The sequence below is a fragment of the Diabrotica virgifera genome, chromosome 7, assembly GCF_917563875.1.
Source record: "Diabrotica virgifera virgifera chromosome 7, PGI_DIABVI_V3a".
In the NCBI taxonomy this organism is placed as follows: Eukaryota; Metazoa; Arthropoda; class Insecta; order Coleoptera; family Chrysomelidae; genus Diabrotica; species Diabrotica virgifera.
The window spans coordinates 241103241-241129966 of record NC_065449.1 but is presented as its reverse complement, the minus strand read 5'-3'; the positions used below and the strand labels follow the sequence as shown (position 1 = coordinate 241129966).

General features: G+C 33.7%; 1 protein-coding gene across 1 annotated transcript in view; it reads left to right on the top strand.

The window, feature by feature from the left end:
- The window catches only part of LOC114328363 (histone-lysine N-methyltransferase 2D-like), a 797359-nt gene that overhangs the window by 337193 nt on the left and 433440 nt on the right, over positions 1-26726 (top strand). The gene's annotated exons all lie outside the window — the stretch shown is intronic.

Here is a 26726-nt window from a genome sequence, read left to right as displayed (position 1 = left end):
TTTATCTATTTAGGCAACTATTCTATTTTGTGACGATTGGATTAACTGAATAACGAAAATAAATATTCAATTTATTATAAGATTATAATTTGCAATATTATAGGTAGGTATCATCAATTACAGACGTCCAGACTCCAGACATGAGAAACATCAATAGTAGGGTAATTATTAATTACCATTAAATACTTTTCTATGCTAATTTATGTATGATGGGACTTGTTACAAACAGATTATCTCAATTGGGAAAGAATGGTAAAACGTTTAGAAAAATTAAGTCATGATAGTCCAGTCGGGTTAGACGAATAACAGGCCTAACCTTGCATTAGGAGCTGCCTCAAATTTTATTTTTCTAATCTTTAGGGAGGGTCAATATTAATATAAATTTAAAATCTCGACTGAATTCCACCGTTGCGTTAGCCGATATCTTGATTTTAAACGAGAACGGTTTTTGCTCAATATCTCCGCCATTTTCAATTTTTTGACAAAAAGTGTAGAAACTAAAATTGTTGAAAATGCGATTTTCTATAATTTCATTTATTATAATTTTTTTCGTGCGGTCGATATTTTCTGAGTTATGAGGGGAAAATAGTGACAGTTGGAGCATAATTATTGAATTATTGAATTATCTCGTTTATTATTAGTTTTACAACAAATATGTACCTGTACAAAAATGAAGAGAATTAAATTCTGCACAATTTTGATCTCTTTCATTGTTTTGCTTAAATTAATATTTAAGGTAGTACGTATGCGGTAATGGCGCGAGCGTAGGACCGGATTGATTTTATAGCAATTGTTTTTGTTCAATATCTACGCCATTTTCAACTAGAATTGTTCAAAATATAATTTCCTACAATTTCTTTTTAACAATTTTTTTCATGCGGTTGATATTTTCCGAGTTACATGGGAAATTATTGAATTGAATTTTGTATCCGAGCTGCCCCAAATTTTATAATTATATCCTTTAGGAGAGATCAATAGTAGTGTAAATTTAAAATCTCGACTGAATTCCGCGGTTGCATTAGCCGCCATATTGATTTTAAATGAGAACTGTTGTTACTTAATATCTCCGCCATTTTCAACTTTTCGACATAAATGGTGGGAAAGAAAATTGTTGGAAATGCAATTTACTACAATTTCTTTGGCACAATTTTTTATACGATCAATATTCTCCGAGTTAAGGGGGAAAATAATGGAAGCGGAGGGGAAGCATAATTATTGAATTGTCTCATTTATTATTAACTTTACGACATAATTGTACATAAACAAAAATAAAAATATATATTTTATACAATTTTTGAAACTTCCAATGAAACATCAACCAAACTAAGTATGTATATAAAAGACATAAAAAGACATTAAATATATACATTAAGTTCACTTAATTTTATTAACTAGCGGGTTTTATTGGTTGAATTTGTCTGTCGATATTTTAAGTTTTATGTCAGCTAATATATCGTGATGTTCCAACAATTTTTTTTTTTAATTTTGGACCCTGTTGGGGGGAATTTTCCCATTTCCCCCCCTTGTAAACCCGCCACTGGTTCTCTCGAAAAATTGTAGTAAATCGTAATTGCAACAATTTCAGTTCTTACACTTTTTGTCGAAAAGTTGAAAGTGGCGGAGATATTGAACAAAAACAATTGCTACAAAATCAATCAGATCTTACGCTCGCACCTTTACCACATACGTACTACCTTAAATATTGATTTTATCAAAAAAATGAACGGCATCAAAATTGTACAAAATTTAATTCTCTTCATATTTGTATAGGTAAATATTTGTTGTAAAACTAATAATAAACGAGATAATTCAATAATTATGCTACAACTGTCACTATTTTCTCCTCATAACTCGGAAAATATCGACCGCACGAAAAAAATTATAATAAATGAAATTATAGAAAATCGCATTTTCAACAATTTCAGTTTCTACACTTTTTGTCAAAAAATTGAAAATGGCGGAAATATTGAGCAAAAACGGTTCTCGTTTAAAATCAAGATGGCGCCTAACGCAACGGTGGAATTCAGTCGAGATTTTAAATTTGTACTAATATTAACCCTCCCTAAAGATTAGAAAAATAAAATTTGGGGCAACTCCTAATGCAAGGTCAAATGCTATCCCGACTGGGCTATGATTGGTTCATGAAAGTTCATTCACTGTTGGAAAAGCTTGATGAGGTTTATTTGTTTATCCAGGTAAGTATCTATTTATTTTATGTTTATTTGTTTATCTATCTATCTACATAGGTATTAATTCTGTATTTTAGGGCGAGGAATAATAATTAAATGATAAAAAGTAGCTAATTTAAACATACCACCAAAAATGGCTTCAGAATTTTATCTATGTTGGTCAGTTTTCTGGTCTCTTCTCCCTCTTTTCGGCTTGTGAATGCCATATTCCATTTACTGGCCAAGTAACTTCCCTCCTTTATAAATGAATACAATAATGTATAAAATATTTGTTTGTACTTTGATCACAATACCTCAGTATAAATGCAAAACCTTCCCAAAAACCAAGTCAGGGAATACAAAATACCATCCATGTTAACATCGACTCTAAATGACTGTATTGATATTTTTTTAAGTTCACTTAGAGTGAACTATTTTAGAATATACACATCAGTAACAATAAAAACTCAGCGTACATAAGAAAATATAAATATTTAGGGCAAATTATTTATACAAAAAATACTTTTTGTATAAATGGGACATATTTATATACTAGTGAATTCTCCCATTATTGTAAATTTTTTATTGCCATACTTTTAAAACTAGATGATTTATTCTTTTCTCTGGCATTGTCCTTCAATATTTTTACTGGCATTCAGCTTCTTTTTGAGATTCTATTAGTTTTTGGCTTGGTTGTTTCATTACCTCTTGTGCTGTCGAATCTTTTATTTTTTTGGTATTTTTTTTGTATTTGTTATTTTTCTATTATTATTTACATCTTGTGTAATAAGTCCTCGAAATATTCTGCCATGCATCGGTTGGTTTATCTGTTATATTTCCCTTTTTATTTCTACACAAATCTGTATCACTTCTTGTTGATAGTAATAAGCTTGTTTTTTAGCTTGCTGGTAAAAATTTCTGCGTTTCTGTAATTTGTAAGCTGTAATTATTACTCGCTTTTGTTTTTTGTCTATATATTCGTCTTGCTTCTTTCTTTTTAGAATTATAGTCTACGTTATCGCACAATAAAACCAAAACTGTGCTATTATGCATTTCCAAATGGAGTATAAGACAATTTAAATATTCGTCAAATTCAAAGATGTTTTCAATATATTATAGAGTATTTTGTAGCCTTATTTAAAACATCTCTGTATCATCAAATAAAAAACAAAGTGAATTTTAGATCGAATCCTGTTTTGAATTCAATGTGTATATAGCTAAATCTTATATCTAAACAAAAGAACTAAGAGAGTCATTAATCTTCAGTTCAGTGGGATACTATTGTTCGATTTGTGAATCTATATAAACAAGGGGTTATTGCATAAAACAGGTAGATCGTAGATCTCTTGTTTATGAAATTTCACGCCTTGTACAATAGTAGTCCGCTCAACTGAATATTAATGAGTCTAATAGTTCTCTGCTTCAACTATACCACAGTATATAGAGGTTCCCTCTTTATACTGTGACTATACCTAATCATTTTACGCGTACCTACCAACAACGAAGATATCGTATAGTATCCCCGCTTAACTCACTGTAACTAGTAACTGAGTCTGCTTATATAAAACTTCTTACCCACGATATGCCCCGCTTATTTACCTCCAATTTAATCCCCATTTGACTAAAAGAAAAAACGAAAAGTCCCGCCCACAGAACCCTGACTTCTCTCGACAAACAAAGACGCGAAACAATGTAGACTTGTCCTTTTCCATTCGGTAACCAAATAAAATGAAGCCCATCTATATGGTGTTGTAAGTAGTATGTGGCGGCGGCCATTTTTAATGATCTGCGTTTAGAGAGCTTGACGAGGGTTCTGAAAATGATTAGTATGTGTGTGCGCTCCCTTTGTCCCACCCCACCCTGCTCCCTGCTACGTATAGCGTATCTAATTCGGTCGTCATGTATGGCTTCTTTGGTGGTGATGGGAATGTTCTAATGCTCTTCAGAAGTAACGCCAACGTGCTGTTACAAAGTATGTGGTTGTCGTTACGCAAGAATACAATTTGGCAGAACAAGTAGTGTAATTAACGTAACTCGACAGAGTAGAATGTTATATTTGCGTGTTTTAAGTATGGGTAATGGGTATTAAGCTGTACCAAATATTCAAAAAACATGTTGCTTTTTTATACAAACTTCACAGAACTCTGAACAAAAGGTCTTATTAATTTTAATACAAACTTTCGTTTTCTAAATTTCTTTGGGAATTAACAAATTATTAAGTTAAACGTTTACTTATTTGACATTTTGGTTTCAAGTTTGAAAGCTGCCAGAGCCGGTAATACTATATTATTTATCTATGGTCAGAACAATGTTACACGGAATCTTCCTGATTTATGCAGGGTGATTCTTACTTTATGGATGAAAAATGATGAAAAAACGTCTGTTTCAATGCAAAGCAGTAATATGCAACGGTGTAACCAGGATGATCCTAAGGGTGGGTTACAACTACTGGATGGTCTCTGGGGGGTGAAACTATGGAAATGTGGAATAAGGTTTTAAGCATATAGGGCTCAAAGTACATCCAAATGGAGGGGGGTTATAACCCCCAAAACCCCCCTGGTTACGCCTACGGTAATATGTACGACCTGTAATGTACGTATGTACTAACTAGATTTTCGGATTTATCTTCGATGATCACCTGATTTATATCCTCTGCTGCGTTCAAAAGTGCCGAAATCCCCTTTTTGTTTAGTTCTGCATTCTTTAACGCTATCATAAATTGCTTCGATATTTACAAACAGATGATTGATGTCGTCGATATCAAATTCCCTGGTTTCTTCTTAGATCTGTCTTAATTCGCCGATCCGGTCTGTTGTTGACCTTCCATGTCTCAATACACTTTGATTATCTATTACCCAGAATTTCCTCAGAGTATGGGCTCAGCTCAGGAGTAAATACCTATGTAAATTATGTTCAAAAGTGTTATCTGTCAATTCTTCTCAAACTTATATAAATTTATTGTTTACAAAATTCAACGTATATAAATTAATGACTTTTGCTTTTTTTTTTCGTGCTCATTAGTTACGAAATTTGGCAAAAGAAACCCTCTTTTAGGTGAGTTCACGAGACACGAGATCTTCTAATCTACGATCTAGAGCGGCTTTTTTAGTACTCGACTTTAATTCTGTTTGTTATTCTTCTTTTTCTCGTAGCTCTACAACCTGGATCGGGTCTTGGCTGACTGCACCACCCGCTTTCATCTGGAACGGTTGTAGATGATAGTTGAGTCAGTGGGTAGCCCCATTGTTCTTAAATCTGACCATATGCTATTGAATTGGTGAATGGATAACGATGAGTTACTACTATCGTTACTAAAATGTTATTCCGATGGGAACTAGGTATGCAACCAACTTTACAAGCAATTGTATTAGAAGTTGCAGTTGATAGACGATAAAGTTGGTAATATCTGGTAGATTAGGGTCTAGCAGTTGGCAATGACGATATCCGGCGGGGGTGTATGTCATATTGGCCATAGCGGCTGGCCCTTCACTTGCATTTTCGTTCTTGTCCGATCAGGAAGTCTCTCCGGTGGCCATTGTCAGAATTTACCTTTTGGTTGAAATAAGTTATAAGAAGATTAATTTACGTTGGAGGAAGTTTTTATTTTGTTTGGGGTTGTGAAGTGTTTTGAAGAGTTTTTGTTTCCAATATTTTTTTTTGAAAAGCAATGGCCACTGGAGGAAGACTATAACAAAATTTAAGTCAAATTGGATACTTCAGTTATTTATGGAATAAGCAATCATTTTGGGGTTATTTTGGGTTTGGATTGGAAGAGTTTTGGATGTTTTTTTTTGTTTCTGGAATAGACACTGAGTTTTACCGATACTAGCAAGTACCTCCTCGTCAGTCCTCCGTGTTGTTGTTCCTTACCTCCCTAGGATTGGGAAGACCGGAGGATACCTACCTGGCTCTCCCATCATCAACCTCACCAGGATTTTGGAGAAGCCACAGGCCTACTTTTGTAGAAGCGCCAGGTTTTTATAATAAAATTTAAATTTTCCATTATTTTACATAATAGTTTTCAATTTTCATTTTTTTTCAATAACTTAACTAAGTAACCTTAATAATAATATACCTTCATTTTTCCTTAAACATAATTAACATATAATATTCAATAATTTTTCAACACATTTTATATTTAACCGTTATATCATTTATTTAATAGTCTGGGGATTATAAACTATCTGGGAAGGTCCTGTGCACAGTATCTCGGTTTATAACCTATTTAACAATATTTATTTCATTGTTCAGGTATTGTCAGGTTTTGTCACTTCCGATCAGACGTTAGATGGTAAGCCAATATTGTATTCCTCGTTTATAATAAGTTTGTACACCTCTTTAGATAAATTAACTGTCTGATATAATAAATTCATTATATTTTTTTTCATATTGTAAAACCTGCGTTATCGACAGGAGCGTACTAGCCTAGTACGTCCGGTAGTTAGCTAGTGTATAAAATTGTATATAGGGTTATAGGTATTTTCATTAAAATTGTTGGTTGTACATACTTATATGTTTTATTATCCTACCATTTTATAGTATCTATTAAAAGTATTAGTTAGGTGCAGCAATATAAGTCACTCGGCGAAGCATTTATTAAATCCTTCCCTGGCGCCCTCATACGTTCTCAGTAATATCTTCTCGGTCAGTAGTTCTCTTTCTTTTCATTACTCCTTATATTAATTTATTTCCTTTATCATTCAAGTATTTCAGTAGGTACCGTCTTATTAGGGCATGCAAATTGGCCTAATCCTCCCCTGAGCCCTACTGAGAAAGTCTCTTAAATATCCAGCTAGCCTAGTTTCAGAAAACTTCCATAACTAAGTAAACTACCCCTTTAAAGCTATATCGATTCTGGTTCACATCATTTCATTCGTTACAATAGTTTGTGTAGTTTTCTATGTCCAAGTTTCTCCTCCGTACTTAAGGAATTCGACCGGTATATTGTCGGAATCTGGAGCTTTTGCGTTCTTCAATTTGTTAGTTGCTTGTAATGTTTCTTCTATTTTTGAATCCTCTACCGGTAAGCTTGCCCCAAGGTACATTTCCCTCCATGTTCTTCGTCCTGATGTATTTTTAGTAAATTTTTTAAATATTCTTGCCATGTTAGGGGAGGGGCATCTCCTCTTTGTTGATTATTAATTCATCATTGTTTTTCCTGACTACAAACAAACACGCAGTTACGTCTGAAGCCTCTATTTTCGTTTGACACTGATTTGTAACGGTGTTTGACTATTTGACTCTTGTCTATTCCTTTCCAAAAAATACCTTTGCCTTTTATAAGGCAAAAAATACTACAATTTAGACCGATAAGTAACAGACTTGCATACTTGCGCATAGAAGCAAAGCCAAGCAATATGTCACTACTATATATGCGCCTACAGAAAATGCGAACAGAGAAGAAAAAGAAAAATGGTATGATGATATAGAGGAAGAAATAGAAAAGATACCTAAAGAAGACACGATCATGGTACTGGGAGACTTCAATGCCCAAATAGGAAAAGAACAATACGCAGAAATTGTAGCAGGAAGATACACAATACATGAAAGGACAAATGACAATGGACAACGATTATGCAACCTAGCAACAAGAACAGACATGGTCATAAGCAGTACAAAGTTCCCGCATCCTGACAAACACAAAATAACATGGATATCACCAAATCAGCAAACTAAATCTCAGATAGACCATATTTTGATAAACAGGCGGAGACAATCTTCAATTAAGCACGTAAGATCCTACAGAGGAGCCTGTGCTGACTCAGATCATTTCATGGTAACAGCAAAAATAAAACAAAAAACATGCAGGAGTAAAAATAAAAGCAAACAAACGAAATGGGACACTGAAGAACTAAAAGAAGAGCAAGTAAGAAGGAGATATCAGGAAGAACTGGAAAAATATCTAATAATGGATGACAATCAAGAATGTGTTGATGTGAAATGGGAGTGGAGCTGCATAAAAGACGGCATACAGGAAGCAGCAGAAAAAACAATTGGCAAAAAGAAGAAGGAGAAGAAACAAAAATGGTACAACATCGAATGTCAAAAAATTATGGAAAAAAAAGTTGAAGTGAGATTAAAATGGATAAGAACGAACACGGCAGAAGACAGAGAAAACTACGAACTACTGAGAAATGAGGGCAAAAAAATTAACAAAAAACAAAAACGACAATGGATAGATCTAAATATTCAAGAAATAGAGAACGAAAAATATAACAGAAATTCAAAAAATTTTTATAATACAATAAAAGAAAACAATAGAACATTCAAAGGTAAATTAAAAGGACTAAAAAACAAACAAGGTAAAATTGTAGAGGAAGAGAAAGAGTATAAAGAAATATGGACAAGTCACTTTAAAGAATTACTAATTGAACCAGTTATAAATGATGAAATAGAAGACGAGGACGAAGAAGAAACGAACACACAGGAACCAACATTAGAAGAAGTAAAAAACATTGTAATGAAAGGGAATAATGGAAAGGCACCTGGGAAGGACGGAATAAATCTAGAACTAATAAAATACGGAGGGGACATATTGCATGAAAAAATACATGAATTGATTAAGAAAATATGGAAAGAGGAGACAATGTCGAACGAGTGGGAAATTGGACAGATTATAACGATCCATAAAAAGGGCGACCAGCATGAGTGTAAGAACTACAGAGGTATTACACTATTAAACGTTGCCTATAAAATATTATCGTCAATAATACAAAAAAGGTTAACAGATGAAACAAAAAATATCATAGGACAATACCAATGCGGTTTCGTAAAAGGCAGATCAACAACAGATGCAATACATACCATTAAACAAATCATGGAAAAAGCACACGAACATCAACAGGAAATAGAAATATTATTTATAGACTTTGAACAAGCTTTTGACTCAATAAAGAGAAAGGAAATAATGAAAGCCCTAAAATATCAAGGAGTAAGTAATAAAATAAGAAACCTAATAAAAATGTCTATGAATAAATCAAAAATAAGTATCCTAACACAAAAAGGGGAAACAGAAGAATTCGAAATAAATAAAGGAGTGAGACAAGGTGACTCACTGTCAGCAACACTATTTAACCTGACAGTAGATTTTGTGTTAAGAAAGATCCACAAGGGAAACCCAAGAGCATCAGGTTACCAACTAATCGCCTATGCAGATGATATAGCGATAGTAACAAAAACACGAAAAATCATGAAAAATTATTAATGGAGATAGAAGAAGAGGGAAAGAAGATGGGACTAAGAATTAATGAAAAGAAAACAAAATTAATGAGACTCGGAAAAGCAGAACAAAACAGAGAGATAAGGATAGGAAATAAAAAATTCGAGGAAGTACAGAAATTTAAATACCTGTGCGTTATGATAAATAACAAAGGGGAAAGAAAATCGGAGATCGAAGAAAGAATAACTGCGACAAACCGGGCATACCAAGCAAATAGAAAACTACTAAAGAGTAAAATATTGACCAAACAAACAAAAATGAATACATATACATATATAAAACAATAATAAGACCAATAACGATGTATGCAGCAGAAACCATGACTATGACAAAAAAAGAAGAAGAGAAATGAAGGATAAATGAACGAAAGATAATAAGGACAATACTGGGTCCAGTGAGAATCGAAGAACAAGACTAAAGAAGGAGAACGAATAAAGAAATTTTAGAAGAATTAAATGGTGAAGATATAGTAAAGAAAATAAAAGTACAAAGAACCAAATGGCTAGGTCACATATGGAGACAAGGACCAGAATCAGTATCAAAAGCTATGATATTGTGGCAACCAGGAGGAAAAAGGAGACGTGGTCGACCCAGATCGAAATGGTTAACTGAAGTAGAAGAGGACCTAAGAGGAGCAGGAATTACAAAATGGAAAGAGAGGGCAATAGACCGGAAGAAATGGAGACATATTAGTGAACAAATACAATGATCATGGGGACTGATCCACCCCGTAAAATGGATCTAGAAAGCGAAAGCGGCGAAACCCCACATGGGGTGTTAAGTCATATACTATACTATTCCTTTCCATTCCTTCATATTGCTGTTGTCGTATTTCCTCTTTTCTCTCTAATTAGTTTCGTGTTTCTCGTTTAATTCTCGTTTCTGTTGTTTCAGCATATTTCGTTTTTTTATGTCTTGCAGTTTCTTGGCATTCCTTAAAAGCCTTTTTATTTGTTCTCGTCCTAATGTTTCCTGCTTTTAGTTTTGCTGTCTCTGTAATTGATTTTTCCATTGTTGCCACAGTCTTTCAACATTCTTGGTTCTGGTCTACTATATTTATATGATGTTCCATTTCTTGTACGAAATTTTCTTGGCTTTCATGTCTAGCATCGATAATTACTACGTGATCAATTTGGTTCCGTGTGGAGTTTTAATTAGAGACCCAAGTCTGTTTATGAATGTTTTTTTGTTTGTTCCGTTTACCAGAAACCAGTTTATATCGAACATTCTTGGGTATCACTATACTGGTATAGTGGCGCGTCATTTGCATATATCTTTAAATATTTGTTTCCGCAAGTCTACATTTTCGCAATATTTTACAAAATAGGTAGCCAATACAATAAATTTGTATTGAATTCAATATTGAAAATAATTGGTTCTGTTATAAATCATTCAAATAACTGCTCCGTTCCAGTCGCTCCCATCTCTATTCTTCCTAGTAGGGATTCTGTTTTTCAAGTCATTGCCTGTGCTTATTTTTCGATGAAAAAGAACCGTTTTTATAAAAGGGAGCCATGAGCCATCCATGCAAGGTCACACGGTTTCGGCTATGACAGATTGTATGTAGGTAGAGAAATTTTTTCGGAGTTTGAGCACATAAATGCCTTTCTATATTTTCCGTTACCTCGTAGAAGTGAACATTAAAAGCGATTAAAAAGCAATGAAAGAAAGGTTAGTGCTTTGTTATATTGGTCATGCACTTTTCCATTTTTAATATATCTAATAAAAATTTTACGCATTTGACAGTTTCTGCTTGATTAAAATCAGTCATTAAATTGTAGTGGAAAATTTGTTTGTTGGGATGTAAAGTAAATTACTACATCTCTTTTCACACTGTATCATAGAATGGCCAGCTCGGTCGCCAGAGCTTACTCCGCTGGATTTTTTTTTGTGGGGATCCATAAAATCAAAAGTATATCACTCGATTCTAAAATTCATGCTATTCCACCTGAATCTCTTGTAAACGTGATGGATAAATTTAAACAAAGTATGGCGTATTACTAACAACTTAATTCACTTACTCAAAAGGCTTTGTTATTTTGAGACTTCTCACTATGTCCAGACCTCGACGTTCACATGTTGAAGTAGCCGCTGTTCGTGACCACTGGACATTTTAAATGTGGTTTGGTTAATAGTGTCCATTTAAAGGTCTTCAGTCTCCATGGATATCACTGTTTCGACAATACCAGGGTACATCAACGATGTTCCTCAGTACCTTCTTTTGGAATCGCTGTATAACTTCAGTGCTGCTTTGACTAAATACCACATCCCGAAAGTTATATGCCTTAGGTCCAGATAGGCTTTATTATTTGCTTATATGTATAAATGTATAATGTAGAAGCAGCTTATTGTACGTGGTTAACTTTGAACTTCGTCCTAGCAACCAGTAAATCTTTTGTTCTTAATTCCAAGCTCTGTTCGTTTCTTTTTTATGTGAGGTTTCCAAGGGAATTCATGTCGAGAGTCATGCCCAGGTATTTTGATTGAAGCATAATATGGAATCATAATATTTATTCTGACATATTTATGAAGTTGATATCCACGGATTTGTTCTTATTTAAAGGTAAAGTTTTCAATCCTAATAGCAACATTAATAATATTGAAAACTATTAAACATATTACTAAAATATTTTTAAATTGAAAACTTTGGTCCATTTAACTGGTAACACCTCCAAGGCTTCTAAAATTTGCAAGCCAGATGGATGTTGCAGTGAAGACAAAGGGAGGGAATTCTAAAAAGTTGCAATTCACAACCCTAGTCAAATAATTTTATTAAAATCTTTTAGTAATATTTTTAATATTTTTCAATATTATTAATGTTGCTATTAGGATTGAAAACTTTACCTTTCAATTGCCAGATGACGCTAGCCACCTAATCCATACACGTCAGTTGCAGTGTGGGGATAAACTTTCATGGTTTGGTCACTTCGAGCAGAGAGCAGCAGGCCTACGCCTCTCCGATGATGACTCCAATAAGAGTCGAGAATTGTCGATTCATAGTGCTGGACTGTGCTCCGTATTCTAAGTGAAAAATAAGATTGTTTTGCCTTCGCATTGCAACTGAATAAAAATGGTATACATTTTTATTTTATGTTCTTATTTAATTTTACATGACATCTCTTGGTCCAGGTGACAATTTGATCCATACATAGTTTGCAATTTTTCCATAGATTCTTCATGGTAATCTCTCATTGGCGTAACTTCCACCGTGTCATCGGCAAAGGTGACCATTGTATAAATTTAAAGGTCATGGATATCGCTAGTGTAAAACAGATACAACACTGGTCCAAGTACGCTACCTTGAGGTACTCCAGCTTTAACTTCTTTTGGATCGGAGTAAAATTCATCTTATTTTATTCTAAAGTAACTGTCTGCCAAATAAGACTTTAAAAGGCAGTACCACTTCCAATTTGTGGAATAGTCCCTTAGCTAAACTTTGTCGAAGGCCTGTGCCAAATCTAAGATCAGTGGAACAAACTCTTCATTCTTCTAAAACCATTGACTATCACTAAAGCCAAACTGATGGATAGGGATGGATCAAAATCTTATCTTATATAATTGGTTTTAAGCCCTTAAGCAGTATAAGGCTCATAATGTGTCGAAATGACAGGAAGTAATGAAATGGAAATAGGAAATAGGATGAAACTTCGTGTAGTGATGTTTCTGATTTAAGGATTATAATTACTTCTGCTACTCTCCACTCCTTAACCGAAAAAGCACACTTTAAGCTTTTCGGTTAAAGCACACTTTAACCGAAATGATGCATTGAAAGATTGGTAAGTTTTGGTAGATGTACCCTTTTTGGTAGTTGTCAGGGGCGGTTTCTCCATTGGTTCACTTGTGCAGTGAACACCCAATCAAATTTCATTAAAATACATATTTTTAAAAATCTCATAAATATCATTAAAATATTTTTTCTTAAATCTCATAAATATCATAGTATCATTAAAATATAACTGTATTTATTAATCACATAATTTGTTTGCACAACACCGCTACGCTAGATGCACGTGGTAAGTGCAGAATTCAAATTGAACCCAGCCACTATACAGTAACCCTATAGAAGAACAAGAGCTCTTAAATCCGTGAACCAGGGATTCTCCTATCTTAAAACATTGACAACTTGTGCACAGAGACCGGGGCGAAGCGTTTCGATTCACAGTTTGGCATTTTCTGTTGTGGGATTTTATTAAATACAATATTGGTAGGTAGTTTTTTTAGGATGATGGAGCCTTATTCAGTGAAGTTTATAAAACAAAATGCAAATAGTTTTGAAAATCGACTTATTATAAAAAGAATGGACTAACTTGGCCGGAGATAAACTTGGTACAAGAATGTACAATAAGAAACAAAAGGTTTAAACATTGTTTTAAAGTTGAACAATGTAGAAAAACTTAGTGATTATGTGGGTGTGATAAACTACATTCTTTATTTTGTTTTCCATGTTTAGTATTTTCAAAGAATAAAACTATAATTTCAATCTCGGTCTTTGGATGCCGTTAAAATAAACGGATTTTTAAAGAGTTTTGACAAAGCCATTTCATTATTCGTAACTTCTGCCTCCACCTTCACCACGGAAGAAGCGCCATCATTCAGTAGGTATCATATTCTGCACAAAACAAAAAAAGTGTGTGACATCCTGACTAATCGGGTCAAAGATAGGTTTCATTTTAGAGAACATCTTTTGGCGAGGCCCCAAAAATTTTTCGCCTGCGGCGCGTATTCACCGTTCGTATAATTACATTCTTTAATTGAACACCCTCCTTAAATTACCACGAGCCGCCACTGGTAGTTGTTATAGTACTACTTCCATTGATAAGGTCAAAGCCAGGTGCTTTTTTTGGATATATGTTTGTTTTAGTTTCTCCAGACTCGAGACACTGCTTTTGGTGAAATGAATATAATTTTCTGGTTCTGGTTTATTCCAGTCTTCAGGATCTTCTCCACCATTTGGCTGGAAAGTCGCCTGTAAATGTTTTACAAATATTTTTGCTTTTTGAATATTGTTTCGAGTCCAGGTCCTATGTCCTATCTGCATTTTTCTGATCGGTAGATTTTGTAGAATAGACCTTTTCAGTCGCTTTGTGTCGAATGTGGCTTTCCAAAGCGAATATGTAGTTTGTTCTGTTTTCATTTTATTAGTGAGTTCACTTAAATAATCACCAATTAAGAGAGAAATGAGAAAGTCCCAGATCTAAGCAATAAATCTGAAAATTCTCTTAGAACCACTTTCTGGTAACATACTTAATCTCTGTCTTTTACAATATATAAGACAAGGAGACGACGAATAAAGAAGACGAGAGGGCTCTGCAATATGCAGTCACATTCTGTCTACTCGTTTAGGAAAAGTTCCAACGAAAATTGGTTCCGTGTGCTCACAATGTGCAAATTCTACGCACAATTATTTTTACAATTCTGCTTAACACGTTCCCTGTCACGTTGGTCCCATGGGACCAATACTAGTGTTGCCCTAATGGGCCACGTTGGTCCCATGGGACCAACACTTTTTTATTTATTTATTTTTTAACGGCACTTTTAAATGCACACTAAGAGAACAACGTGGCCTAGAGGATACCTATACCTATATGAAGAATATTTTCTTAAATACATATACATTAATTGTGACGAAATAACCAAGTGGCAAGTCTCTATATACAAAAGACTACGTATTTGGTGGCATGTTGAGGCATATAATATATGAAAATATGATTTGTAGGAATAGGCAGCTTGGTGTCAGTTCAATCAAAGGTAGCCTCACTGCAGACGTCTGGAAAGACAGAAACGTACGTATGGAGATGGTGGATCATCTCTGAACCGAAATGAAATATAAGCTGTTTTTTAATTAATCAAAAATTTATTTATTTTTAATGCCCTGAATTTTACGCTTCAAGTGATGACATGTGTTCCGTTATTTAAAGCTGTTTTATCTAGTTGGGCTCTAGTCTGTTGTTATAGAAATGTGAATTAGTATCTAGTTTAAAAATTTGATAAAATTTCCAAATAACAAACGTTGTTTACACATTATACTTGGATTTATTATTTCCATCGATACGCTCTCATGTTAATCCTATAACAATGACCATTTATTCCATTCAAGCACACATTACAAAAGTTTTACCCTGACATGCGACAGTCCCTTTTCCTTGCCGGTTGAGAAGAAAAATCCTTAATATTATTTACAACCCTCCTTTTCCTAATCCTATTTAGAGTTTTCTTGATGCTGTTAGACAAAAGAACGAGGAAAAACTTTGACATTTCTCCCTTAGGTATTCTCTTATGCAATTTATTACTCTTGTCTAATTCAAAAAACGAATGATGTAGATACTTTACATTCTAAGCACGTCTTCCTCTAAAATTTCTAGTATGAATTTAAATAAGTAAATTTTGTAACGGAGGAAAATATGTTGTGCATGATATCGCTATCGTGATTGGCTATTTTTAGTTTGATTTCCTTTAGGAGTTACCCCAACGTTCCTTAAATTACCAGGGAGAAGCTTTTTTTCTTATTTATTTATACAACACAAGAGAAGAGCTCAATTCTGAACCCCAAAGATTGCAATATGTATAACCAATAATACAGGGTGTTTCATTAATAATTGTCCATATAAAAACTGGAGAAACCTTAGCACAAAATACGAAGATTTAACCTAAAACAATTAAATAAAATGTGGTTCCTTACTGAGTTACAGGGTGTTTTATCTGAAAATTTAAAAACTATTTTTGTTCAGCATTTTAAAACTATTCGACGTATCCTTTTCATACTTGGCATGTAGTATAGGTACTGTACAATCTACTAAATTATGTTAAACAAACGTTTCTGGCTATTACCAGAGGTGTACTACGGGGGAAGTGAATGGTTGACCCTTTCCAAATTCTACGCCACTAGCGAAAATGCTATTTTAGTTCAATTTTTGGATTCTCCAATACTTTCTATACAAATAATGTACTCTTCGTTCGTAACGATACAGTTATTAGTTTTCGAGATCTTTGAAATTAAAAATGAAAGGACACAGTTATTTTGATTAATGTATTGTGTCGCTTCATTTTTAATTTCAAATATCTCGAAAACTAATCATTTTATCGTTACGAGTGAAGAGTATATTATTTACATAAAAAGTATTGCAAAATAAAAAATTACACTAAAATAGCAATTTCGTCAGTGGCGTAGAATTTGGGAAGGGTCAACCAGCCACTATCCCCTGTCGTACGCTTCTGGTAGTAGCTAGAAACGTTAAATTATCTTAATTTAGTACGGTGCATAGTACCTATACTTTCTGCCAAGTATGATTTGGATACGCTAAATAGTTTTAAAGTACTGGGTACAAATAATTTTTCAATTTTAATCATATAAATTATTAATCAAAATAACTGTGCCGTTTCATATTTAACTTCAAATATCTCGAAAACTAATGACTTAATCGTTACCAATAACGAGAATATTATATACGTAGAAAGTATTGGAGAATTTAAAAATGGCGCTAAAATAGTAATTCCTCCAGTGGCGTAGAATTTGAGAAGGGTCAACCATTCACCATCCCCTGTCGTACGCCTCTGGTAGTAGCTAGAAACGTTTGTTTATCATAATTTAGTAGGGTGTCTAGTAGTCGCACTTTCTGCCAAGTATGAAAAGGATTCGTCGAATAGTTTTAAAATTCTGAGCCAAAATTGTTTTTAAATTTTTTAGATAAAACACCCTGTAACTCGGTAAGGAACCACATTTTATTTAAGTGTTTTAGGTTAAATCTTCGTATTTTGTGCTAAGGTTTCTCCAGTTACTGTATGGAAAATTATTAATGAAACACCATGTATACAATGCTGATGAATTTGTATATTATTATGTAGGCATATTTTATAAATAAGAAACTTTTTTAATTCATGAGTTTGTCGGTCTGTTATAAACAAAACACTTTGTTATTGCTTAAACGTTTCGGCTATTTGGCATCTTCAATAAGCACTTTAATAAACATTACATATATGTACATGTTTGCACTGAATGCTGATTTGCGTTGGAATGCAAAGGTGATATTTGATCCTAAAGCCATATGGCAGGTAGTATTTAATACTTCAAAACTACAGCCGTGCCACTCGTGCCAGGGTCGTACCTATATCTACGAATAGTACTTTACAGAGCAGCAATTACACCAGTATGTACTTACATAATATGGTGCTCAGGTGCTGAACTAATGTGTCTGACATGGAAATATGCAGAAAGATTGAAGATTCTAGAGGGAAAAATAATTTGAAGAATAACAGGCCCACTAAACTTAGGTAATAATCAATTTTTCCAAATAATAATGAAATAATCCAAAATTGGATAAGGATTTTTATTACTTACACAACTGTTTTTATTTTTTAAAAAGGTTGTGTAAGTAATGAAAACTTTTTATTATAGGTTTTTAGCCATCTTTTTATTCTAGGTTAGAATAGGTCAAAAGATTTAAGTACCTGGGGTGTTTGATCGATTTTAGCCTATGTAGATCCAGATCTAGAAATAAGATCAAGAATAGAACAGGCCCGAAAATCGTTCTAAAAAATCAAATCGTGCAGTTAAAACGTGGACCCTTAAAACATCAACCGTAAATAAATTGGAGGCCTTTGGAATGTGTGGATCTACCGGAAAATCCTCAAAATTTCATGGACATCGCATACCTTAAATCGAAGAAGTGCATTGAATAGACAAACAACGAGAACTTTTCAACATAGTGAAAGTTGGAAAACGTCATATTAGGCCACATACTGAGTAATAATAAGTATCAATTTGCTCAACAACACTGCCTGGGATAACTATCAGGTGCATCGAGTAGCTTGGTAGTCATCACAGCCTGTCCCAAGTTCGGATAAAAGTGGAGGGTTAATACGCGAGGTTAGCAACCTACCTATCGTAAAATGAAGCAATGCTCAAAGAACCAACGGGATGCCTCGGAACAGGACGGATACACAGATGACGAAAACGGCGAGAATCAGGACAAAGAATAGGAAAAATATACTCAGAATTGCAACATGGAATATAAAATCATTGAACAACAGAGACCAGGAGTTAGAAAAGGAACTGAGAGAAAATAAGATAGAGATATGCGCGATCCAGGAAACAAAAAAGAAAGGAAAAGGACAGATGTGGCTTGGGGAATACTTCTTGATCTATAGTGGTGTACCAAAAAATATGAGAGTCAAAGAAGGCGTGGCCTTAATGATACACAAAAAATGGGCAGATAACATATATGAATGTCAATATATATCAGAAAGAATCGTAGTTACTAAGATCAAATTAGAGAAGCAAAAAATAAATATCATAGGAGTTTATAGCCCAGAAAACTGCAAACCTGAAGTCGACAGAGTCCACTTTTATAACGAGCTTCAACAAACAGTCGACGAAATACCAGCCAATGAGATAATATACATTTTAGGAGACATGAACGCAAGAGTCGGTAACATAATTATACCAGGAATAAAGCAACGATTCAATGAAGACAACAAAAATGAAAATGGGGAACTACTTATTAACTTTTGCTCTCAGAACGAATTTCGAATAAACAATACGTTCTTCAGACACAAAGATCAACAAAAATATACATTCCAAAATACAAGAGGACACAGATCCGTTATTGATTATATATTGACAAACAGAAACATCCACCACTCTCAAGTACTAGACATACGATGTTTAAGTGCAGCTAATATTGGAAGCGATCACAACCTAGTACTTGGAAAAATCAGAATAGAGCTACAAAGAAACAGGAAAGAAGACCCTGTTGAATGTGAGACAAGAATAAAGGTAGAACAGCTACGAGACTTGTCAACACGAGATCTATACCAGAGAAGATTGCAAAAAGTACTGAATGAAAACTACATTACACCGGATGAAGACATAGAAGAAAGTTGGAGGAAGATCAGAGATAATATCAAAATGGCAGCAACGGAAGCACTTGGAGAACGTAAGATAAGTAAACATATACGAAAGAAAAGGAGAACTCCATGGTTCTGTGAAGAAATAAAAATAAGATGCCAAGAAAAAAAGAAAATCTACCTAGAATACAAGTCCAAAAGAACGAGACAAACATATGAAGTATATAAAAGAGTACGAAATGAATTAAACTCAATAGTAAGAAGGAAGAAAACAGAACATTGGGAAGCATTTTCAAAAGAGATGGAGCACGACTTTTATGGGATGCAAAGGGAAATGTGGAAAATGATAAAAGGTCAAAGAGCAGAGATGAAGGAATTGATAGAAGTAAAACATATTGATACAAATATATGGACAACTTACCTAAAAAACCTTTATCAAACAGCTAATCACAAAGAACTGGAAACACCACGATTAGAATCGGATGAGAAAACAGAAATTAAAGAGGAAGATAAAGAACGCCTTAAAAAAGATGAAAAATCGAAAAGCTCCTGGGAAAGATGGAATAGCTAATGAACTTTTAAAGTACGGAGGAGATAGACTTCACAAAGAACTGAATATCCTTATAAGTAAAATAATAAATACAGGAAGAATTCCAGAAGAATGGAGAACCACTCAAATGATAGCGTTATTTAAGAAAGGTGATAGGGCAGACCCCAGTAACTATAGAGGGATAAATTTACTGAGCACTACACTGAAACTCACAACAAAAATACTTATGGAGAAAATAATGGCGTGCATAAATATATCGGATGAACAACAAGGATTTAGAAGTGGAAGATCATGTAACGATGCAGTTTTTGTGATAAGGCAAATAGCGGAGAAATCATTAGAATATAACAAACCAGCCTTTTTCTGTTTCATAGACCTAGAGAAAGCGTTTGATAGAATCCAATTAAAAGATGTGATACACCTTCTATATGAGAAAAATTTACCACTGGATATCATAAAACTGATAGAAAACATATATGTAAGAAATAAAATAGAGATGAGAGTCAATGGAATAATAACAGAACCCATAGAAACAAACACAGGAATCCGGCAAGGAGATTCACTAAGCCCTCTACTGTTTAACATAATATTGGATGCAATAATAAAACAAGTGAAGAAAAAAAGAGGGTACAAAATGGGCAATAGAGAGATAAAAATACTCTGTTACGCTGATGACACCGTGTTAGTAGCAGAGTGCGAAGACGACCTACAAAGATTATTGCACGAGTTCAACATTAACGCAAAAGAAATGAATATGAAAATATCAGTCCAAAAAACAAAAAGCTTAGTAATTGCCAAAGAACCAATAAGATGCAAATTGGAGTTAGACAATCAAATTATACAACAAGTAATGACTTTCAAATATCTGGGAATTAATCTATCAGCCGACAACAATATCGAAGAAGAGGTAAAAGACCAAATAATTAAAGCCAGTAGAACGGCCGGATGCCTAAACGACACAATTTGGAAAAACAAACACCTAAGATTGGAAACAAAGGCCCGAATATATAAGTCAGTTATTAGGTCAGTTATGACTTACACGGCCGAAACAAGACCAGATACAAGCAAAACACGAAGACATCTGGAAACCAACGAAATGAAGATCTTAAGAAGGATTGCTGGAAAAGGACTACAGGATAGGGTAAGAAGTGAGGAAATCAGACGCATATGTGGAGTAGACAATATAAATACCTGGGTAAAGAACAGAAAAGAAGAGTGGAATGAGCACATAAGCAGGATGTCTGAATTAAGGATAGTAAGAATAGCCAGGGACAAGTCACCGTTAGGCAGGAGAAGTATAGGACGCCCAAGGAAAAGATGGAATGACAACTTAGGGGCAGAATGAAAGACACCGTTGAAGAAAAACAGGCAGTACTGCCTATATAAAAGAAGAAGAAGAAGAAGAAGAAGAATTTGCTCAACTAATAGTGAAAAGAAAGATTGAGGGAAATACAGGACTAGGAAGGAAAAGTCTATCGCGGCTGAGGAACATCCGACAATGGACAGGGCTAAATTTTGAACAGCTAATAAGAACAGCTGAAGACAGAAGAGTTTGCAATTGTAGTAGCCTAGCCAACCTCCATTGAGTAGAGGGCACTTTAAGAAGATTAAGTTAGGCTTCTTTCACTTTCTTTTATATTACCTAATACAGCTACACTGCAGCAAATTCTTCCAATTTGATCTACTAGGTAAATGGTATAACATTGTTTAATCAAACAAATTTTCATTATTGTTTTTCACTTCGTTATTTATTTATTTCTTAGTTCTCTGCTATTTTATTTATTAAGCTATGTTTTATTAACAAAAAATCTTATAATAATTTTGTCCTCCCGTTGCTACTGGCAACAGCATGATTTCCTTCTAAGGATATTTTTCTCGAGTCATTCTGTATGTGTCGTGAAGGTAGGGTCACACGCATCCATCTCTTCTTATCTTCTAATGGCATCGATGTTCCCTGTGCTCGAAATTTATTATTTACTCAAGAATTTCGAGCATCTCGTGCCTCAGATTGTGTTCGCTGATGGCTATGGCTGATGGCTATTGCTAATGTAATAAATTCTCTTACGTTTTATTTATTTACCCCGTGGATATAAACAACCTTTTTATAACCTGACGTAGGTACTTTGTAAACATAAATATATGGTCGTTATTCGTTATGCCTGCAAAAATCGACAGCCTTTTTTGGAAAAATCAATTTATCGAACATCTTCTATTGAAATGTTGCATTTTTTTGGCCTTAGCGTGTTATATATTTGAGAGGACGCAATTTTATTTTTTTGATGTGTTAGGAGAGGAAGTATAAGCTTAAGTTCAAGTTTGTGGGATTGCCACCTTTGAGCCCCTGCCGCCATCTTGGAAAAAGGAGTGCAAAGGGTTTTTGAGTTGTATCTTGTAAACTAGCAACCCTACATAAAATTCTATTAGACACTAGCTTACCCGGCGAACTTCGTACCGCCTTAGAAATAAATAATGTGTCAAAGTTCAATAAATAAAAATTAGCAGAAAGCCAAAAAAATACTTAAAAATATTATCTATGTGAAAAGAATCAATTTTCATGTTTTCTGATAAGCAATTTTTTTGCGGTGAGTAAATATAAAATGATGGCGGTTTTTCAACGCGCGACTAATTTTCCATGACCGAAACTTGGACACTCGAAAGTTTATTCCACAAACTATCAATAAACTTGTGATTATAAACGTCACTACTACGCTCGATACATACAGAGTATTCCAACGAAAATTTGACCACTCCCCCAGAAACTCTGAAACCAAGAGTTTCTTCAGAAATTAAAAAAAAAAATGAATGTGTGTACTTTGTACGCACGTAAGAAGTTATACTACTATTATATGATTTCAACGAAATCAATATACTTTAAACAGTTTCTCTACTACTGTCCAAAAATTTTTATTAAAACAATACCAAAAATTAAAAAAATAAAAGAATAAAACACACACAAACACATTGAAAAATGCCACAAATGATTTCTGAACGATAATTGTTGTCAAAAATTTTAATTAAATACGTATTTTCTGAAAAAAATTATATAATAATATACTTACAATCATAAAATCTATAAAAAAAAAATAAAAAAATTATAACTTGCATTGGGCTTGAACCTACTTCCCGTGTATCCCGCCGTACGAGAGTCGGAGTGATTTCAAACTGCACCACCTTCTCGTCTACGTCATGTGGAAATATAGATAAACTGAACAACTTTTTGACATTTTGTTTATATGAATTTTTATTAGTTTGATTTTTGTCGAATTAAAATACAACAATATATAGAGTAAGAAAACGATATATGAGACGAAAATTTGTAGAAAGTTTGTTCGTAATCAGATTATGTAAATTAAAGCATTGCCTACTAGGGGTATAGCATAGCAAGTAGTGCAAGTATGTACTAGGTAAATATGAAGATAATTTTTTATTGGAATACAACTGAAACATTTAGAATTACGTACCTGTGGCTTTTCAAAACTATTTAAAAAGTCACTATAATTTTAAATTTTAGTTATAATTTTATTTCTGTCCTCACAACAATGAAAACTAATATATTATACCTACAACATTTTTGTTTACCTATAACCTCCATATTGAACAATTATTGACAGATCGTTTCAACACCCAATCAGAGCCCGTATAAAGACTAATACCAAACTGTCGGTGTGCGCATGCGCGCGGATCAATATAAATTTACCCTCAATCTCAATCGCGCCTAAAGAAGTATAACTTCAAAAACATGTCAATTTGTACTGAAAGGGGAACGAATTTTTATGCAAAATTCGTCCCCCTTCCCTACCCCGCATCAACCTCCAGTTTTTTTTTAATATCAAGTGTAGTTGAGTGGCACATCATTTAAAGGTATTTTTTTTCACTACAGGACCCTCTAATCGTTTTTTAATTTGCGGAATAACTTTAAAGATAATTTTGGATTTAACTAATTTATAATAAATTTGTTAAGTCCAAAATTATCTTCAAACTTATTACGTAAATAAAAAAAATAGACCGTCGTTTAGAGAAAAAAATTACCTTTCAAATGAGTCCATCCTAGTATCAGCATCCTTCTGTAACACCACATTTCAAATGACTGGCTGTATTATGATTATCGGATATTTTTGTTTCTCCTTGTATCCGTCTATCAACAACTTTACTTAATTTTTCATTATTTTATTATCTTTGAATTTAGTTATGGAAGGAGCTTCTTTCTTTTCTTTTTTACTCTCTAAAAATTTATGTAAAAGAGACTAATAAATGCATCATTTTTCATAATAGTGATATTATAGATTACAAGTCTAGTCATTTGGTAGATATTTGTAGAAGACAAAAGCGTGATATCCCGTGGGTCTTTTCGCAAATATCACCTGGAGGCATTTATCGCTACCCTTGCACTTTTATTATACCTAAAATACCAACCAGTAATTTGAAAGGTGCCAATCACCTCTTCACGATCACTTTCAAGTTGCCACATAATATTCCAATAGAAAGTCGAATAAACATCATCGTCATTTCATTTTCGTGGATATCTCTCTATAGAGCAGATTATGGGGTATCAGAATATGAAGGGACAGAATGACACACTCCGGGTAGGAGTAATAACCAGTCTTGGAGGTCGGAGTCTTTGGAATTGGACGAGATATCGAGTTGAGAAATATCGGGGTAAATATGCCCTCGGGATGTTCTTGCTTGTCGTATGTCGACAGTTTTTGTGAAGCGCCTCTCTGCGGGTGGTGTAGGCTCGAGAGAATTACTTCACAATTTTCTTTTTCTTTTTTTATTTAATCGAATTAAATTTCATAGCTATTTGAAGACTGACATAAAATCGTTTACAAGCTGACTACAATACCAAAATATCAAAATAGTAATTTTTAGGACGAATTCCCACATAAAATTAAATAAATTATTATTATTCTTTGAAAAACCCTCTATGATTTTGCTCCGATGTCATTTTATTGTAAAATGACCAGAAAAAGTTATAATGCCCAATTGAAAATTGGTTCAAAAATCTTTAGTTGTTGACAAAAATATCGAAGAAATAATCGAAATAAAATTATAGACAATTTAATTTGCTACAAATAATCTAAATAAATAAAAATTAATGTTTGTATGTCCTTTCTAGAATCGTAAACTATGCATTTGATCACGTGATGATCTTAAGCAAAGTTGTTGTGCATGAGCCCACGAAAATTTTCTAAGTTTGTACGACCACCCTAAGTGAAAAGGGGGATTAACCCCCCCCCCCCCATACTTTTCTTTTGAACAAACTGTTTTTTTTATTTTATATGATGTGGAACTAAACAATAGGTACATACTTATAACCTTAAATTTTCACTTTTCTATCACCAACCCCTATTTTTTAGTAGCCATCTAAATATTTACCTCTTTTATATAAATAAAAATGAATGTTTGTCTGTATGTCCTTTATAGAATCGTAAAGTATGCATTTGATCACGTGATGATATTAAGGGAGTAGGCGCAAAATCTTGATCCAATGCTATTTAAATGCATTCATTTTTTTCGAATCCTGAGAAGAATAAAAAGTATTTTTGAAAAATTTAAACGCAGAATGAAAGATTACATTCTTACCGAGAACTGAAAGTCCCTGAAAACTTTTATAATGTTAATATTAACAAGTTACAGGGGTGAAAAAAAAAGGAAAATTTAGTATGATTTTTAATTTCAAATATTTTATTCAAAAAAAAATTATTGTAAGAGACCTTCGCCCATTTAAATAGAATTGGACTAAGATTTTGCGCCTACCCTTTTAAGCAAAGTTGTTGTGCATGAGCCCGTGAAGGTTGTTATGCTTTCGAAATGAATATCGGCCGGCTCAGGTGGTTTTGTCGAGAATACACGAAATTAATGAATTAAATGAATTGTGTGATATTGTAGTATTTTGATCCTGTAGGTAAGATTTGTGAAAAGTCAAAGACTGGCATGGCTGGAATATGTGCAGAGACAAAATTTTACCATAAAAGCGGATAGGAAGGCGAAAACAAAGGAAGGCAGAGAACGAGATGGTTGGATAACGTGGAAGACGACCTGAATACTATGAATGTAAGACAATGAAGGAGAAGGACATAAAGGAGGAATAAATGGAACGGTTATGATGTCAAAAGAGGAAGATTAATTAAAAATATATACACCATTTAATTTTCACACTTTTATCACCTACCCCTACCTTTGGGTCCCGGTGAATTCGTAACTATTTTAATCCCCTATCCTAATTACAGGCCAATTGGTAACTCTGGCCCTCAGGTAATTTTACGATAGCCAATCAACTACCGGTGAATTCGTAACTAAATAAAGGTATAATCTTTTAGACTTGAAATAAACATATAGAAAATCTCTTTGCTTTTAAATTATCAGATGGATTTAAATAATTTATCATTTCTAAACATCTAAATATTTTTTTTGTTTAGCTAATGCCTCGACAACTAATGGCCATTGGCATGGTAGGTACGGTAATTTTGAACAGTTAGGTACCTAGTGTCATGTGTAGTGTGTGTGTGTTGAGTAAGTGTCTTGTTACTTTGCAAAGTCGACGTCATTGTCTTTGCAAAGAGACGCTAATTGTATCCGAACGTCTGCGGTCCCTCCGGTGACATCTAAATATTGAATTTACAATTACTTGATAAAAACCAAGCTCGTGTAGAGCTATACATGATGGAAATAATATTTATAAGACGTGTTAATGAAACACTATAATATTATTTCTATTATTTTATTAAGATATTTTAATTTTTGCTATTTTTTATAGGTACATAATATAATATAATACAAATATAATGTTTTTAAGCAAACCAAGAAACATTCGGTGTAGATTAAAGGTATTAGATTTAATCAATGGTTTCGAATTCACCTGAAGAAAGTTACGAATTGGCCGGTGTACGTTTTGATTTGAAAATTGTTGTCATTAAAAGTTACGAGTTGGCGCATGTCCCTACCT